The sequence below is a fragment of the Suricata suricatta genome, chromosome 3 (genome assembly GCF_006229205.1).
Source record: "Suricata suricatta isolate VVHF042 chromosome 3, meerkat_22Aug2017_6uvM2_HiC, whole genome shotgun sequence".
NCBI lineage: Eukaryota > Metazoa > Chordata > Mammalia > Carnivora > Herpestidae > Suricata > Suricata suricatta.
In genome coordinates this window covers 155,837,888-155,844,394 of record NC_043702.1, presented here as the reverse complement: position 1 = coordinate 155,844,394, position 6,507 = coordinate 155,837,888, and the positions used below count along the sequence as shown (strand labels likewise).

Genomic DNA, 6,507 nt, shown 5'->3' with positions numbered 1-6,507 from the left:
GCGTCAAAAGATTTTTAAAAACTATATGGCAGAAAATTAAAAATATCAAATTAAAATTCTAGGACTGATAAAATGAATGGAAAAAAAGAGTGAACATCTATGGGTAGATTTATCAGTAGATTAAATACAGATAAAGACAAAATTATTAACCTGAAAGGTGAGTCAGGAGGAAATATCTAGATTGAAAGTTGAAGAAACAAAAATAATGCCAGTTTCAGAAAACAAGAGTGAAATATATAGTGAAATATTCTAATAGTTATTTTAATTAAAGTACCTGTACAAAAAGGACAGAGGTAATTGGAAAGATAAAATATTTGAAGAAATAACAACTGAGCATTTTCCAAAGCTAATGAAAAGTTAAGAGTCTTATATAACTCAAGTTAAGATTATTGTAAAATTAACCTAGTCATTCCACAGTAGAACTGCTGAATACCAAAAGCAAAGAAAAACATCTTAAAAACTTCAACAACATAACGAAAACATTATTGTTAATGAGAATGAAAAATGGTAATAGCCTCTTTGGAAGACAGAGTTTGGCATTTTCTTACAAAACTAAACATACTCTTACCTACTATCTCTCAATCACACTCCTTGTTATTTACCAGAAGGAATTGAAAACTTATATCCACACAAAAACCTACATACATTTGTTTATAGGACAATAGGCAAATGAATAAATACATTGGTGCATACAGACAAAGGAATTTTATTCAATACTAAAAAGAGATGAACTCTCAAACCATAAAAAGACATGGAGGAAACTTAAGTGCATATTGTTAAGTGAAAGAAGCCAAACTGAAAAGGCTGTACACTATGTGATTTCAACTGCCTGACATTCTGGAAAAGGTAAAACTATGGAGAGAATAAAAAGATCAATTTGGGCGAAGGAAAGAATGAATAGGTAGAGCACAGAACATTTTTAAGGCAATTAAACTGTTCTGCATAAGACCATAAAGATGGGTACATGTCATTACAGATTTGTCAAAACTCATAGGCCATACAATGTAAATTACTGACTTCAAGAAATAATGACGTGTCGTTGTTGGTTCATACATTTTAACAAATATGATGGTGTGAGATGTTAATTGAGGAGTCTGTGTATGTGGGAGGGGGAAGTATACATTAACTCTGTACTTTCTGCTCAATTTTGCTATGAATCTAACACCACTGTAAAAAACAAACTGTATTGAAAAAAATATATATCCCAGGTAGAAAGTCAGTGTACTTACCAGTTCTAAGGCATAGAAACCATATAATTATTTGAATAGAGAACACAATTTAAATACTTATTAACTGTAATAAGGGGTTGGTGTAATGAAGAATTGGCTAAAAAAAGTAAAGAGAAGTCTAAAAAGGCTAGAAGAGTAGATATAAGGAGCAGCCACTATAGTAAAAATACCCTTCTCCCCATACTGAGATCCAGGTCTCACTGGTGAGGGTGCAGCTTTAGGGCATTGGGTAGTAATGCTGTTAAGCTGTAGTGCTGGAGGAACTGACTAGAAATACACCATCAGGAAAGGTGAGGGAAGCTCTTCAGAGGGAGATGTCACACCATAGAACTTGATGCAAATCCACCAAAGAGGTAGTAAGTCATTAATGGGAAGGTGGCTTATCAGGGGCACTCTATTGTGAAGTCACCCAACGGGGTGCTGGGTGCTAGGTTGCTGACAGCTACCGTGGGCATAGGAGAGGGTGCTGGAGAAGCTGTGCATGCTGCGGGAGCCAAGTGCTGGAGAGGTCCTGCGCAACGCAAACACCGGTGACGGTGACCGGGCACCTGGGAACCAGGAAGAGACCGCCTCCATTCCCCACTGTCTTCTCCACGCCCTCTGCTGAGAAAGCTTAACTTCACAGCAGCCTGTCAGGATCATCACAGAGCTCCTCTCCATGATCTCAGAGCAGGTAACGGTGAGTGGTTTTGGAGCTGAAAGGGAATGAAGTGATAACCGGCACTATCAGAGATGTTCATAGCAACCCAAAGCAAAGAAAATAGTAAATAAATAAATATAAATTAATATTGACAGTACAAACTATAATAAACAGTTTTTTTTAGGCCACTACAGTGGCCATATGCTACTGGATATGAAATATGATACAAGTAGTCCCTTCAGTATTAAAATGGTAAAGGAGAATCTAGTAATGGTGGTAACAGAAGAAGACAAAACTGTTAAAATACATGTATTTCAGGGGCACCTGGGTGGCTCAGTTGGTTAAGCTTCTGACTTCAGCCCTGGTCATGATCTCACAGTTCAAGAGTTCAAACCCCATGTCAGGCTCTGTGCTGACAACTTGGAGTCTACTTCAGATTCTGTTTCTTCCTCTCTCTCTCTCTCTCTCTGCCCCTCCCCTGCTTGTACTGTCTCTCTCTTTCTCTCTCAAAAATAAACACCTAAAAAACTTAAAAATTATATATATTTCAAGCAAAAAGTTGAAAAGAGAAAGAAAATACAAAACAAGGCAGAACAAGTAAAAGTATGTGGTAACATGATAAGTTTAAACCCAAATATATCAATAATTATGTTAAGTAAATAAGTGTAAATAAATACGTAAATGTGAACAAATTAAATATCGCAATTAAGGGTACAAGATTAAAATAAGGATACTGCTTTTAAGAGACAAACCTTAACTACAATGCACAAAAAGGTAAAATGTAAAAAGGTGAGAGAAAACAACTGAAAATACCAAATATGCAGAAACAACAGTGTGAATAATAGAACTAGAGACAAAACAACAATCATAGTAAAATATCATAATATACCTTTCAAATAAATAAAGATTAATTATTATATATAAGTGAATTTAAGAACATTTTTTATACAGCTTCAATATAAGAAACAATACAAATACACTCTTCAGGAAAAGTTGGGTGGAGATTCTTTACCAGATATGAACTTATTAAAAATATAAGTGAAATATTATTTTTTAAAAGAATCAGTCCAATGTTAAAGACTAAAAAGACCATAAAAAGTCTTTTCATTGAATACTCATTTATAAAATGGTTCAACATTCAACCATTAATTAATTCAATTCTACATATTCCATCTATATGCAACAGATAAAACAATAAAGCTGCTAGATAATTATACAGTAAGCTCATGGCCTTGGAATAGGAAAATAAATTTTAAACATGACAAAAGAAGGATTAGCTATAATAAATATTCATATTGTGGTGCACCTTAAAATTAAGATTCTCTTAATCAGGGGCACCTGGGCGGCTCAGTTGGTTCAGCATCTGGCCTCGGCTCAGGTCATGATCTTAAGATTCGTGGGCTCAAGTCCCCACGTCGGGCTCTGTGCTGACTGCCAGCTCAGAGCCTGGAGCTGCCTCAGATTCTGTGTCCCTCTCTCTCTGACCCTCCCCTGCTTGCGCTGCCTCTCTCTGTGTCTCAAAAATAAATTTTAAAAAACATTTTAAAAAAGATTCTTTTAATCACAGTACTCCAAAGGGAGTGAAAAAGCAAGCCAAGTAAAAACTTTTTTTTTAATTTTGAAGAGAGAGAGAGAAAGATGGAGAGAGAGAGAGAGAGGAAGAGAGAGCATGTGAGTGAGGGGAGAGGGGAAGAGGAAGAGAGAGAGAATCTTAAGCAGGTTCCAAGTGGAGGCTGACACAAGGCTCAATTCTGCAACCCTGAGATCATGGCCTGAGCTGAAATTAAGAGTTGGACACTCAGCTGACTGAGTCACCCAGGCACCCCAGGGAAAGACTTTTGGTAGATAATGGCTTAAGAGCTAACATCCACAACACACACACACACACACACACACACACACACACACTTATTTATTTATTTATTTAAAAAATAAGGTCTGGGATGGATGCCTGGGTGACTCAGTCAATTAAGCATCCTATCCGACTCTCGATTTTGGCTCAGGCCAGGATCTTATGGTTCATGGGATCAAGTCTCATGTCTGTTTCTGCACTGTCAGTACAAAGCCACCTTGGGATTCTCTCTCTGCGCCACCCATACTCATGTGCATGCTCTCTCTCTCTTTCTCTCAAAATAAATAAATAAACTTTAAAAGACAAGGAAGCCTATGGCTTCATAAGACTGAAAACCCAGTGAGAAAAAGGCAAGCACCATGACCATACAGACACAATAGATAGTACCCAAATGGCCAATAAACATAAAATAATGTTCAACATCGTCTGTCATCTGTAAAATGCAAATTTTAAATAACATGGCATTTATGCATGACATGTGTGTGCCCACACCTGTGTTTATCCACCAGAAATATGGCTAAAAATAAAAACTCATTAAAATATGTAGGTAAGAAGCAATGGAGGCCTTCACATACTGCTGGAACGAGTATAAATGTGTAAGTGCAGTCATTTAACAAAGACTGAGAGGGAGGTACCCATGGACCCAGAAGCACTAGTGCAGAAAGTTTTCATGGGGAAATCGATATGGCTTATAAAATGTGGGTTAATGTAGCCTTCATTTCAGCCAGACCAGATCTTAGAGGGCTGGGTGTTGGCCTCCACTGGTGGATCTTCCCTTAGAGTGTTTTATTTCACATTAGCAGAAAATATGACTACCATTTTTATTCCTTACTTCTATGCTGGAGAGCTTTGATATAAGAATAGTTGCTCTTGGTTTCTACTTCACAGATATTTTATTCTTTGTTTTCAGGATATTTGAAAGTCTTCTTTACTTTATCTTTCCTTATGTGAGTTTCTTTTTCTTCCATTTTAAATGTCCTTTTTGTGCAGGATATACTATTTGGAAAAAGTTATCAAGTTGTCTTAGCCTGTTAACAGCTTAAAACATAAGTTACCTAAATGCATTTCAAAAAACCATGTTTTATTAAGTTTCACGACCCCCTGAAACCCCTGAAAACATAAAATGGACAAATAACATCTCAGATTTCTACTTTCCTTAAGTAGTAAAAGCTAGGAGTGCTTCAAACATTACACATTTTATCTTTACCCAGTTCTTAAGAAACTGCTTAGATATTTTTTTGAAAAAAGCTCTGACCCTATCAAAATAATGGTCATGCTCATTAATCATTCTATTAGATAAGTATTAGTTATATCCTATTCTAGATTCTTTCTCTTTGGCTCAAAAAATTGATAGAGCAGTATTCAACTCACATCATATGTTCATTTTAACAGGATAAAATAATTATTCTTCTGAGAACATTTTGATAACTTCATTCATAGCAATATAAATTATACCCAAGCCAAATAAATATGATATATGAAAATATAGTCAATTGGAAAAATAAGCAAGTAGTATTTTCACATTGTGGAAATAGACTTTAAAATAAAATTCCAATTTCATAACTTTAATGAACTTTCCTTCTGGTAGGATATGTGTGGAACAAAACTCAGTTGTCAGAAGGAGGTGAAAAGAATATGATATATCGGAATAGTGAAAAGGCCCTCAGCGGACTGAAGCAACGAGGAGGAAAACGTTCACAGTGTCAAACACTGCAAATACAATGCATGGCATTTAAGATAAAAGACTAGAGTCATGGTGTGTTGGAGAATGTGAATAGCAGTGCTATACATAAAACATGTTACAAAAAAGACTAAGCTGCTAATAGAATCTTGGCAATTGATTCAGAAAATTCCCCAAACAACTTGGCCTGAATAAACTTAATTTTCTCATTCACATATTTTTACAAGTTTTTTTTTCATTATGATACATATTTAAAACTTTTTACTTACAGATATGTAAACAATCTCTTGTGGTGTAATTTGTTTTCTGAAGAAAAATTTCCCAGGTATAGCTATTAGCTTCTCCCTAGTGGAAAGCTATCCGCCATTTCTTTGGTTGATTTTACTCGTCTCTTTCCATTTCTAAGAAAGTGATCGTACTTACCAATGCAAGAGGGATTTCATCGAAGGCAGACTGTTATCCCTAAAGATGATGCAGGTGAAAAAAGCACTAGAGTCAAGCATGATAACATTTACAATTGTTTTGACATTTTATTTGCATCAAAAAAATGAAAAATCAAAGCATGTATTTTTTTCTTATTTTGATCAAATAAAACCAATTTAATCTATCTACTTCCTGTTGCTACTTTAAAAAGTATCAGGAATATGGAAAAGTACAATAAACTGCAATGTTATTTTTATAAGAGTGTGTGATTAAGTAAGGCACACGGCACTATAACATAAAAACTGTGGACCACCTTCATTCAATGGCCAAAAGAGCATTCCTTGTTCTATTCTGACAATTAACGTTTAGCAAAGATCTTAAGATCAGAGCCTCTAGGTGTGTGGGTGTACTTGTAAAATTGGATGATGATATTTTATTGTATTTTACTTTATTTTTTTGGATCAAGATTTTAGATGTCTTTAATCTAAATCTTAAGATTTTAGATGTTGGATTATCTTAAAAATAGAATACAAGTTAAATAGAATAAGAATATTCAGGTTTTATTTTTTTAACATTGCCTCTTTTTCTTCTTTTCTTTCTCAACAATTCTCCTTTTTGTGGTATTCTTTGACTTAGGTATCATTTAAGTCTTGGTTGCTGCTGAGACATCACAGGTGAATGA

The 6,507-nt window shown here is 35.1% G+C and overlaps 1 long non-coding RNA gene across 2 annotated transcripts; it reads left to right on the top strand.

Annotated features, from left to right (window-relative positions):
* Positions 1-1,700: 1,700 nt before the first annotated feature.
* On the top strand, positions 1,701-5,615 carry LOC115286807. 2 transcript variants are annotated; one of them, XR_003906278.1, is made up of 2 exons: positions 1,701-1,902; positions 5,310-5,615. It is a non-coding gene; the product is annotated as an uncharacterized LOC115286807 (long non-coding RNA). The 2 variants fall into 2 exon arrangements; XR_003906279.1 differs by having other exon boundaries at positions 1,701-1,908.
* The last annotated feature ends 892 nt before the right edge of the window (positions 5,616-6,507 follow it).